This window comes from Callospermophilus lateralis, chromosome 14, assembly GCF_048772815.1.
Source record: "Callospermophilus lateralis isolate mCalLat2 chromosome 14, mCalLat2.hap1, whole genome shotgun sequence".
NCBI classification, from domain to species: domain Eukaryota; kingdom Metazoa; phylum Chordata; class Mammalia; order Rodentia; family Sciuridae; genus Callospermophilus; species Callospermophilus lateralis.
Genome location: NC_135318.1, coordinates 101,716,239 through 101,729,874, shown reverse-complemented (window position 1 = coordinate 101,729,874; position 13,636 = coordinate 101,716,239).

Sequence of the window (13,636 nt, the reverse complement as noted above, 5' to 3'; positions counted from 1 at the left end):
TGACCATATAGCACAGTAATCCTCAATTTAAATTTATATACAAAATATTTGGAGGTCTTGTTAAAATGCAGATTCCAATGAAATGAGCCTGGTGCAGAGCCTAAGACTGCATTTCTAAGGAGCTCCCAGGTGATGTGTACGCGCCTGGTCCAAATCCACACTTTAAATAGCAAGAATAGGGCTTGGGTTGTGGCTCAGTGGTAAAGTGCTCGCCTAGTATGCATGAGGCACTGGGTTCAATCCTCAGCACCACATAAATGTAAAATAAAGATATTTAAAATAAATAAATAAATAAATAAATAGCAAGAATAGAGAAAATGTTTAGAAACCTCAAAGTCAGTGGCTTCAAATGGTGCCTAATTAGCTGAGTTGAAATCTTTTCCAGAATTCCTGCTGCTGTTTGGTGTGGGGTTATGCTTTCTCACAGGAAAAATGACTAGCCATGACTAGAAAAAGATTGAATGATCATGTAAAGGTAATTCATTTAATTCATTAAAGGGGCAGCCAAGCAGCTAACAAGAATTTAAACAATACGCAGACTCACTATGAAGTAAGTTAAGATCCACAGTAACACTGAGATCGTCCCTAAAACCAGCTATGGGCAAAACCATGTTAGTGGGTTTCTATTTGCTTGTTTTTCAGGACTGTAGAAAATGGTAGTTCATGGCACACAAGGGGAAATACAAGTTGTTTTATTCCTTCCAGAGAGAAACCTGTCTAGTACTTGAGGACATTAAGTGGCCTGTACTGTGCTGCAGCAATCCTACTCTGAGGAGAAGGAGGAGGGCAAATGTGTTTGGTGTTGTAGAGAAAAAATAGAGTCTGACCAATTCAAATACCTGTTGTCTGAGGCTCAAATGAAATAAAAAGAGAGAAAGGAGAAAGAGAGAGAGCTGTAGAAGATTTTAAAGACTTTTTCCAAGAAACCTGAAGGAAGAACCACAGAGTTTTTGTTTTGTTTGTTTGTTTTCATTATTTCTCAAGGTTTCCCATGCATCTCAGCCATCCCAAATCTACTCTGAAAAACATTTTGTGAATGACCTTCATTGAGTCTTTCCACGGCAGTCACCTTAACTTCTTAAATACAGCCACCCTCTTTATTTTTATGCTCACATTTAATGAAACGAATAATCATTATGAAGCAGATGAATACTAAATGAAGGAATAGTTAAATAAATGCCAATAACAAGTACAACAAACATGGAAAGATTGGAAATGAGCACAACAATTTCTTGGTACGAACCTTAGTCCATTTTGTTGCTTTAACTAAATACTAGAGACTGGGCCATTTATAAAGAATAGAGGTTTATTAGACTCATGGTTCTGGAGGCTGGGAAGTCCCAGAGCACGGTGCTGGCATGTGTTCACCATCTGGTGAGGGCCTTCTTGCTGTAACATGACATGGTGGAGGGCACCACATGGAGTCACAGAGCCAAACTGGCTTCGATAACAGAGCCACTCTTTAGGCAACCCACTAATCCATTAACCCATAGGGCAGAGCCTAATCACCTAATGGTTTCTTATAGGTGCTGCCTGGTCTCCACTCAGTAACACACAATGGGGTTAAATATCAACATGAATTTCAGTGGGGACATTCAAACCAAAGCAGTACTTATCCCCTCAACTGCAACTAGCATCAGAGCAGGGGAATACATTAAGGGAACCCACTCACCAGTATGTAGCAAGCTAGGCAGCTCTGTTTTCACAGGGGCAGGGTGGGATGTCTGAGAAGCCAGCACGCGATACTGTATTAGAAATAAATAAATCCAAGGCATCCTGGAGATTAACTGCTGCAGATGAGGCTGAATTCAAAATAAAAAAAAAAAAAAAAAAGAAGTGAGCTGATTCAAAGACCAAATAATCACGTAGATAAAAGTCGACATGGTAAATGTGATGGTTAACTTTCAGGGTCCTGCTGGAACTCCCCATCATGGACTTCACATTATTTCTGAATTCGCCCGTGGGAATGTTTGTCTGTTGGCAGTGCTGGGCCTCATGCATGCTGGGCAAGTGCTCCACCACTGAGCTACACCCACAGCCCTGGGAGAGCATGGCTGAATGAAGTTAGCATCTGAGTCACAGTCTCGGTAAAGCCAGTGCCCTGCCCCTCCGAGCACGGGGAGGTATCAGTCTGGATAAAACAAAAGGAGAAAACGTGCATTCTCCCTTCTTCTTTGGCCTGACCACAGAGTTTGAGACCTCGATCTTCAGTCCTCAGACTAAGATCATACCAGATCGGCTCTCCTGTCTCCAGGTCTCCAGACTTGAACAGAACCCCATCACTGGCTGAAGCCTCCAGCTTGCGGATAGCAGATTGTGAGGCCAACTCCTTATATTCAATCGATGGAGAAGGTAGATTATATGGTCCCTGCAGAAAAGGGGGGAGGTGAAACTCCGAGTCCCTGAATGCCTCTTTTCCGTTCCCCAAATTCTAGCCACGTTAAGGGAACAATGAGAGGAAGCCTAGGCCAGAAAGTCCAGATACATTTTATCTTGAAGGACCCTGGCTTTCTCCTAAGCACACAGGGAACTAGGACAGGTTAGTCTTATTCGTAGAAAGCCACTCTATTGTGTCTACACCGGGAGAGTTGTTCCTTGGGATTCAGGCAAACTAAGCAACCTAATGCTTGATGATGTCACTGCTTCTGCAGCCTAACATATAAAGCTTCTCTCTAAACGGGGAGGGGCAGGGAACTCAGGGCACTGTGGAAGCACATGGGTCACCTGTCTAGCTGGCCGCCACTGGACTAACCATGAGGGAGAGGAAGCCCTGCCTGACAATATACCTTGAGGGACAGAAGTGCTACTCGTCATCTTGTTGCCACTGAACTCTTCTTGGAGCTAGTCACTGATCTCTTGAAGCTTTTCCCAATAAACCACATGTCTCCTATGCTGTCTCTGGGCACTTTCTTTGGCCAGTCTGCAACCTACACTACTGGGTTGTGTACAATATATATATATACATACATACATATAGATAGATAGATAAATGTAGATACGGATATAGATATAGATATATAGATATAAAGAAGAGATAATTGACCTATTGGTTTTCTTTGTTCTTTCTGAAGAACCATAACTGATACACTAATTTACTATAACAAAATTCATCAAAATGTTAAGTATTTATTTATTCTCTATGAGTCTGAACCCTTGGATTTGATCTTATAGATCAAAAACAGTCAAATAGCAGCAATTTCATATAGTTCAACCAGACACCCACCGTAGTGTTTTCATCTTGGTAGCAATCATCTGGTACAAATAGAATATTAATGATTTAGAAGTACAAGCAGGATTTGAAGACACAAAGTCCTAGAGAAATGGAAAGGGACATATTTAGTTAGGTGAGTTGTGGCACATTGCCTAAGGTATCAAATTTTTGAAAATATTTTTAGTTTTCTTTACTCCATAAATAAACTTGCCGTGTTCATGAATTATTGTGTTTATATGCAAGGTACACTGTGTTTCAAAAATTATGTGTCACAACTTCTCCTACATAAATTTGATGGATTCATTTTAACTGTCTTCTGACGGGAGAACTTCAGAGAAGTCCGAGATCATCAGCAATTATTCCAAATAATCTGTTTGCTTTGTTGATATTTTTGTTTTGTTTTGTTTTGTTTAGTTAGTATGAAATTTGTTTTACTTTCCTGTTAGCATCATGAGCCCTATAATTCTACCTCATTTCCATCTTCCGTTTTTGGATAATTTTTTTTAGAGCTTTATAGTCATTCATAATTGGTGGGTTCATCCATCCATGGAAATCGGTTGGAGTTCACGTTCCCCTTTTCCCTCCCCCTGCCCCCTTCTCTTTCCTCTACCATACCAGACTTCCTTTCAATGGCCTATTAGTTTGTATTTGTTGGGTAATGTTTTAAACTTGGGATGAACTTTCTTGATTTAATATGGGAGTATTTTGTATTTCAGTAATGACTTCTTCCCTGGGAACTCATGCAAATGTCCATACTGCCTTCTCCGTGTCTTTATGTATTTACTTGCAGTTACTGGTAAATGCTTTACCACTGAGCCACATCCCCATCCTTCAACCTTCCATTTTTTTTTTTTAACTTGTCTTTGTCCATCTTCTGTAGGAATCTCTCCTATCTTCCCTCTGTGTTCCAAATGCGTCCTCTCTTCATCCCAGGGCTGTTAGAGACTTTCATCTGGCCTTTACAGGTTCCGAGTGGTCCTTTCCCCATGTCTCCCTTTCATCTCATCTAGTTTTGTTAACTCACAGATTTCAGGTTTCTGCTTCTGTTGACAGAGGCCCTGGCTTTTCTTGTATCCTGTTGAAGATACTAATAGCATTTACTTCTATAGCATTATTAACATAATTGTTTTCTTCTGGTTTCCATATTAAACTATTTCCTTTGGTCTTTCCATTATCGGAGTCTTCAGCATGATGCTTTGCTTATTTTCTTACCTAACAACATTTTATTTATTTATTTATTTATTTATTTATCCATTCATTCATTCATTCATTCATTCCAATCAGTTACACATGACAGCAGAATGCTCTTAGACTCATGTTCACAAATGGAGCCGAAGTTTCCACTTCTCTGGTTGTGTCTTAAGTAGAGTCCCACCATTCGTGCAATCATACATGTACCTAGGGTAATGATGTCCGTCTCATTTCCACTGTCTTTCACCAACTATTTCACAGCATTTTTGTAGGCCCCGAGTGAGTGAGCTCTTTTGTCTACCAGCCTTGAATGAATTAATTTCTATCCGTGCACAGTCCCCAGATCTGGTTAGTGGATTGTTCCTGTCTCAACTCTCCATCTGCTCATATTCTTCTGGATTCTCCTCCTCTGATGGCTCTAGGGACAGCAGGGGGATTTTTGAAACACTGGCTGAGATCAGAACATCAAAAAGCCTTCTGTTTTGCATAGTGGTCCTTCTCATCTCCTAACCCACAGCCTTGATCATACTGGAATTAGAAGAAGAAATAAGGATATCATTTCATAACTCCCAGAACATTATACATTGCTTTCAAAAACCTTCCTCACTCTTTTTCACCTTTCCTTCCCTTTTTTTTTTTGTATAAAAATATGCACCCCTAGATTTAAAGTCTCCGTGTTAGTGCCCCATGGTGACCCAACCACTCCATTGCTATCACTGGAGTATGGTTTTCTTTTCTTCTTTTTGTTTTAAATTTGGCACTGGGGGTTGAACCCAGAGGTACTTTAGCCCTGAGCTACAGTCCCAACCTTTTTTAATTTTTTTTTTTTTTTAAATTTGGGACAGGGTTTCACTAAGTTACTTAGAGCCTTTCTAATTTGAACTTGCAATCCTCCTGCCTCAACCTCCCAAGTAGCAAGGGTCAGAGGTGTGTGCCACCATGCCTGGCTTATTCTCTTTGACCACTAGAAAGTTACTGATGAGATTAGAAATGACCACAGGCCTCTTGACTAGAAAATCAACACACACTGCGGGAAGACATCTTACTATGGTATTGATAAAGACTCAAGACTTTCTGAGGAAGAGCCCTGCGAGAGCCCTGTAGGCCTCCTTTCCCGCTCCCAGATGGGCAGGCTAGCTCTGCTGCAGGTTGCTTAGTGTGAGTGGCTAAGCAAGTTTTTGGAAGGAGTTGTCCCAAATGCTTTGCCATGATTGGAATATCACCCAGATACTAGCCACAGAATTGTACACTGCCTTTTTATATCTGGTTGTGGGTTTGGAGATGCTGTATGAGCCAAAGTCATTGAAAAGATTTTCACTTCTTTTGATTTAACTCATGCAAATTTTATTATAAGCTGCAAACTCACTGCTCTTATCCTTTTTAACTTTATAACATTTAAAACTCTAATATTCCCCTCATTATCTCTGCCTTCATTTTAGTCTTTCCTCTTACATACCCTTTCCTTTCTGCTAATTCTGGAACTGATCTTTCTTTTAATCCTATGCCTTGTCACATCAAATCCGAGGTCTTCCTAATTCAGTTGCAATTTGGTTTTGTCTGTTTCCACATAATAAAACATTCGGAGTTTTCCCCTCTTCTGCTGGCCTTTCCCTTTCCAGTTTCACATCATGGCAAATTAATTACACAATCCATACTGAATATTGAATAGTGCTGCCTACACTCCCGCAGCAGGTAGTGGCAGCTTGGGATGTTATGCTTCCGACCCTGTCCACTCAGTCACATCCTCAGCCCTTCCAATTAATTACTTAGAAGACGCCATATCTTTTCTCACTGGGAGCACCAAGTTGGAGCAAAAATGGTGTCTGCGCTTTGGAATACTCACGTGACATAAATCACTATTTATTTGGGGTCATTGATCATTTGTGAACCTGTTCATCTATGCTGACTTTGAAAGTGCCATCATGATTTTTTTTTCCAGTTTTCATGATTAGATCACATCAGAAAATCCTTTTTCACTTATACTTATATTTTGAACTTTAGTCTACATATAAAGAGGCACAGAAAAGTCTAAAATATAAGTAAGAAAGGTAAAAAAAAATAAAAAGACAATGTCTTGTGAATATTTAAGATAGCCACTAGCCACCCCTCTCCTGCTAGAAGTTCGGTTATGTTCCTCTCTTAGAGGTACTCCTGCTGTTCTTTACTTCTTGACAAATTACGAGTTGTCATCCTATTGTAAATAACAGTTGGGGGAATATTTAATGAAAAATCTCATGGGCCGAGCAAAGCATCGCATTATTAATTTGTCAGAAATGCTATTACCTAGACAACCAATCTAAAATTTGTAGCTTTTATTTCACAGTATTAGAGCGACTCACACCGAGAAGCACTGAGCAATATCAGCAAAGGTACCTGGAAAACTCCACCAAAGTGATTTTTTTTTTGAATGACCAATAATATTTCAATTTAATGGTTTTTTTTAATAATAAGAAAGCAGTAAAGATTAAAAAAGCAAAAAATACTTTTGAATGGACTTTTCAGTTAGAAATCCAAATCTCTCATTCATGTCTCTGATTTTAGTTCATTCCGTCATATAAAACTGTGGTACTTAACCTGCAAAAAAAATAGCAAAGAGATTTCAGTATGGTACTGGTTATCCCACTTTCATAAAATCAAATATGTCTATACAACCAGAGATATGAAAAATTGTGCTCTAGATGTGTAATATGAATTGTAATGCCTTCTGCTGTCATATATAACAAATTAGAATAAAAAGTCAAATATGTCTATTTTCTATAAAGTGTATTTTTAGGCAAAAAGAGAAAAAAAGAACATGCTTAGACTTAACAGAAAGATATGACTATATAGGAATTAAATTTGCCAAAAAAGAATGATCTAGGATTTTTAATATTTTTTTTATCAAGTGGTGCTTGCATTTCAAAACATCTTGTTTACTATAAACATAAACATTTTCAATTAAAATTAAATAAATACATTTAAAATTTAAAAAATAAGCAAGTAAAATTCCTAATTTCAATAAAAATACTTTCTTTCTTTAAGCTCATCAAACATTTATGGGCGGTTCTGCTAGACATTCTTTTGCATCAAGGCATACATCCAGGAAGCCAGGAACCTGACCCTTTCCAATAAATGAACTGACTCTTTTCCATGAGAGCTTGCCGCAGTCTGGCTGGGCACAAATCATGAGCCACTGAAGCAGGAACAAACTTTATTTTTGAACTGCAAGAAAAAACCTCACATAGGCTCCTGGGGAATTCTCCTGAATGCCAGGAGGCTCGTCCAGGAACCCCCAGCTGGAAATATCTCTCCCGGAAATCCCTCCTCCTGCACTTCCCCAACCAATAGGAAATCTCGGGGAATCCCCAGAAATCCCCACGAGAACTCCAAAATAGTGCGAGAACTGGAGAACTCAAAAGTAGCGGCACAGGTGGATAGTAATGCCTCGCCTGTCAATCAATACTGTTGGCAAAATGCCAGGGGCCATACAGACTCCACCGTGGCTCTCAGCAAGAGCTCAGTAAGAAAGGCAAAGGGAAGAGTAAAATAGAAGTTCTCAGCTCTTCCCAGGATACCAAAACACCCATGGCATAGAGAGTCAGGAAGACATAAAGCCATGAGAATTATCAGTCTTGCCTTATATTGTATTCAGGATTTATAACACACCATCAGAGTGTAAAGATTCCTATGGATATTTAATCTTTGCTTTTTATGGACTGGGATAAATATATATTCTTCCCTTATAAAAAGACACTTGGAAACAACATCTACATCTTGATTGTGACACCATGACATGCATCACTTCTTACAGCAACAAAGGCTGAGACAATTGAAGAGCAACTATCTTTCTAGGATCCTTCAGAGAACTCTGAGCAAATTGCCACCCCAAGTTTGTACACACAGCCAAATGCAGAGAGCTCCAACTCAGACTTGGCTTTCTTAAATAGAGGCCACTGGAGCCATAAACTGGTGGGAGCACATAAATCAAGGTTTTGACAAATGGCTGAAGGCTTCACTCCTGAGAGTGAAGAAGCCCATGGTGGAGGTCCTAGGGCCTCCTCAGATTCCTCAGCTCACTCTCCAAGAGGGGAGAGAAACTGGATCAGAGACTTGTCCTGTTTGGGAGCAAAACACATTTCTCCCACTCACCTCCTTCTGACCTTCCTGCCTCATGATACAGGGAGAAAAACAGCCAAGAAATATATTTGAAGGTCATGGTTCTGGGACACAAGCCCTTAAAAGACTGAGATAGACCCCTAAGACTTGGAACACTGTCCCCTGCATCCTGCCACCATAGATAAATGCAGTCAATCCAGACTTTTGATGATTTAAAGCTTTTTAACTTTAAGATGGCACAGGAATGTGGATTCAGGGAAAAGCCATACTTTGGGTTTTGAAATTAAATCTTTTCCCAGGATAGCAATATGCTGTGGGATCCTCTCTGGTGATGTGAGGCTGTGAACCTCAGCTCCCAGTCAGCCATGCAAGCATGAGAGATGACGTGGCTATGGGAGCCTCATTACTCAGTACGACATTCAGCAGGTTAAGTGTAGTAGATGCCTTTTCAACTTACATTTTCAATTAACCATGGGTTCATTGCAAGTTGAGGAACATCTATAGAACACTACTGTAATGACAGTGGAGCTTAAGACATGATTTTATTGGGAGAAATTCCAAACACTCCCTTTGCTGCTTTTATTCCTTTGAGTATTAATTGTCCTACAGCCTCAGGATACCTAGTAAGAATAGTGTTAGGAGAATAAGATAAATGTATCCACAATAATGGACCTTCTTGCCAAAATACTCCTGTAGGAATATTTTTTGTTGGTAGTACACTAAATAATAAAGGCAAACTTATATCAATTCTATCCAAATGCATATTTTCCATATATGTTTCAATGATTTTTAATGCCTTTCTTGCTTCAGGCGTTAACATGCGGGGTGAATTTGGATCTGATGGACCTTTTAGGATATCAAATAAAGGTCCTAGCTCTCCTGTTGGTATGCCTAGATAAGGCCTTATCCAATTTATGTCTCCCAATAACTTTTGAAAGTCATTAAGTGATTTGAGTTGATCTACTCGTATTTGAATTTTTGGTGGATGGACCATGGTTGAGGATAATAGAACTCCTAAATAATTAATTGGAAGATTTAATTGTACTTTATCTATTGCTATCTCTAGATTATAATTTTTTAATAAATTTGTAAGTGTGGCATAACATTCTAGCAATGTGTTTTTATCTTTGTGTGCTAACAATACATCATCCATATAGTGAAATATTTGTAGTTCAGAATTTTGATTTCTAAGTGGCTGGATTGCTTTGTTAACATAAATTTGACACATAGTTGGACTATTAGCCATCCCTTGAGGGAGTACTTTCCATTCATATCTCTGATCAGGACCTTCATGATTTAGTGCAGGGACAGTAAATGTAAAATGTGGACTATCCTCAGGATGAATTGGAATTGAAAAAAAAAAACCAATCTTCAATATCTATAGCTAAAACATACCAGGTTTTTGGTAAAGCAGACAATTGGGGAATCCCTGATTGAGCAGGTCCCATAATAACCATCTCATTATTAATGGCTCTTAAATCTTGCAATAATCTCCATTTACCAGATTTCTTTTTAATGACAAAAATGGGAGTATTATGGGGAGATATGGAAGGTTGTATATGTCCCTCTGCTAATTGTTGTTTGACCAGATCATGGGATGCTTGTATCTTTTCTTTAGTCAGGGGCCACTGAGGAACTCACACTGATCTTTCTGATTTCCAAGTAATTTTGATTGTCTCAGTGGCCCTTTTTGAAAACCCAATCCATGTCTATTTATTTCTTGATCTATTTGAATTGGTGCTGTCATACCTTGTTCTTGTTCTATTAATCTTTTTTCTTTCCTAAAGCCTTGTCTAGCCCTAGTAGTGGGCGCGTTAGGACTGATGTTATTTGTTAATGTCAAACCTAATTGATCTAGGACATCTCATCCCCATAAATTTATAGGAAGATGATCCAATACATATGGCTGTATAGTTCCTTCACATCCTTCAGGATCCTTCCAATATAATACCATTGCACTTCTATGGGGATTAGTTGCCACTCCTAGGCCTCTAAGCATTTGAGTGGCTTGTTGTCATGGCCAATGTTTTGGCCATTCTTGACGAGATATGATGCTAAGGTCAGCACCTGTGTCCAGTAGCCCATTAAATTCATGTTCTTGAATATTTAGTTTTAGCATTGGGTGAGAATCTAAATTTAAAGAAAGCATAGCCCAGTCTACACCTGTGGAGCCTAATCCCCTGGTAACTCTTTCTACAGCACAACTGGAAAATTTATCATGTAGGCTGGGTACTATTAATAACTGTGCTATTCTATCTCCTGGTGAAATTATTGATATACCTCTTGGAGAACTAGCTATAATTTTTATTTCACCTTCATAATCGGGATCAATTACCCTGGGACTTATCATAAGTCCTTTTAGTGTAGAAGAACTGAGTCCTAACAATAAGCCTACTGTCCCTTGGGGAAGAGGTCCTTTTACTCCTGTGGGAATGATTTGAACTCCCATCTCTGGAGTTAGTACTGCTCTGGCAGAGGCGCAGATGTCCAACCCTGTGCTCCCTCTAGTTTGTCTGATGAGGGATTTAATGGATAATGTGTCCTGGGCACTACCTTGATGGTGTTGCTGGGTTCCTCCACTGCCCCATATATTTGTGGTTTTGGGCCCTGGAGCATTGGGCCCTCCAGTTCGTTTTTTGGCAATGGAGCCTGATGCCTTTCTCCATGATATCGTGGGTAAATTCCTGGTCCTTGTCCGTTTTTTGATAACAGAATACCCTCTATGGTGTTTTGAGAACGGCATTCATTAGCCCAATGTCTCCCTCTACGGCATTGTGGGCAAATACCGGTATTCTATTCCTTTGATACCTAGCTTTGTTAAACCCTCCTCCTATGGGGCAACTCCTTTTAAAATGTCCTGTTTGATCACAATTATAGCATGTTTTTGGCCTGGCATCTAAAGCCTGTTGTACTGCTGCTAAGACCTGCCCTTGTTCATTAATGTCTCCACATAATTTAATATATGTGTTTAAATCTTTATGTCTCCATGGTCTAATGACCTCTCTGCAGCAACGATTTGCTTGGTCATAAGCCAGTTGTTTTATAAATGGCATTGCCTGTTCTGTATCTCCAAATATTTTAGAAGCTGTTTGAATAAGCCTGTCTACAAATTCAGCGTAAGGTTCATTAGTTCCTTGTATTACCTTAGATAATTGTCCTTGTAAATCTCCATGCCCCTGTAAAGTTTTCCATGCCCTAACCGCATCTACAGCAATTTGTGCATATACACCAGGATTATATTCAATTTGTTGTCATTGACCCTCATAAGGTCCCTTTCCTAACAACATTTCTAGATTTCTTTGAGGGTAACCGGCTGCTGCATTTCGCCTAGCTGTCTCCGTGCAAAATTCCTCATTGGCAACCTTCCATAACAAATATTGTCCTCCATTTAGCACAGATCGACACATGTTAGCCCAATCTGCTGGTGTCATGTCCAGGTTGGTAATAGATTCGACCATACTTATGGTGAAGGGTGCTTGAGGCCCATAGGTTGTTACAGCCTCCTTTAATTGCTTCACTGTTTTGAAATCTAAAGCACAGTGAATTCGTTGCCCTCCTGCCTGCTCAAGTACAGGGCATGCTAATCTTTGGGGTCCTGCCTCAGGTTTCCGTCCATCAACTATGGGAGTTGAGGGCCGCTCAGCTCTAGGTGGAGCTGTTGGTTGAATTACGCCCTCTGGTGATAGAACGGAGTTAGTAGCAGCCTCCTGTTGTAATTCCCTGCCTGATGGTTGTTTTTCCTCTAAGCTTTCTTTCTTCAAATTTTCCTCTGTCTGACTAGCTCGAGAGACCTTCTCTTTTGCTTGACCTAACATGTTTTCTACCATAGTCTGGACCTCTAACAATTTACTTAACAGTCTTTCGGTTTTTTTTTTTTTTACTAGTTTCTAATCTACTATAAAGGTAACGCAACCCAGTAAGATAACATAAAACAAAACCGAAACAGAATGAAACAAAAACAGAACAAAGAGTAGTTGTATCAATTTTCTCTTTCTCAGGGCCGAACAATTTCAAACCTTGAGCCAACCATTTTTCCCAGTTTGCCTGAGAAAATTCTAGGGATAGGCAGCTTGAAACAAAAACAAAATAAATCAAAACAAGAACACATTGTTTTTTGAAATGGTCACCCATTCTGTCGCCTTCCCTCAGGGGCGAGCAATTTTACTCACCTCCAAGCTTCAGGCGTCCCCGCACGGGCCACCAATTGCCGCAGTCTGGCTGGGCACAAAATCACGAGCCACTCAAGCAGAAACAAACTTTATTTTTTGAAACTGCTGCCAATGCTCCGTACGCGTACAGGAAGATTCCCGATCGCCCACGCCACGTTCTCCCGGAACCCAAGAGCAGTTCCTCCTCTGCAATTCCCTCCTACCGCACTTCCCCAACCAATGGGAACTCTCCAGGAGTCCAGTAGCAGGCCGAGGTGGACAGCAGGAGTCCAATATCCATATGCATGCAAATCTCAACATAATCATATCATCTCAATGGCTTGTTGGCGTCACCTTTCAACCAAAAATGCCATGTATCATATTACTTGGCTGTGGCTCTTAGCACTAAGACCCAAACAGTCTGAAAAAGATTATCGCTATACTAATTGCAGACATATAAATATATTCACAGAACCAGGAATATAGTCAGTGAGAATGAGGTCTATTACACAATAATTCATGAATCCATTCTCTAAGAGAGCATAGCAATCTTAACATTGCATGCACCTTACAATAGAGCATCCAAATAGGTGAGGACTAAACTGATAGAATTAATAGGAGAAATAGACAAATCAATTATTAAGACTTCTGCACATCTTTTACAGTAACTGATAGATCAGGCAGGCAGATAATCAGTAAGACCAGAGTTGACCTAAACAGTATCATCAATCATTTTAACCTAGTTGATTGACATTTGTAGAGTTCTTCATTCAAGGACAGAAGAATTCACCTTCTTCTCAGTCTCATGTGAAAGGGTCACCAGGATAGATCCCATTCTGAACCTTAAAGTGTACCATAAACAATTCAAAGTAATAGAAGTCCTACAAATTGTGTTTTTGGATCAGAATGAAATTAAATTATAAATCAAATAGAAAGATGATAGAAATACATTCAAATATTTGGAAATTATACAACATACAAGAAAGTTCTA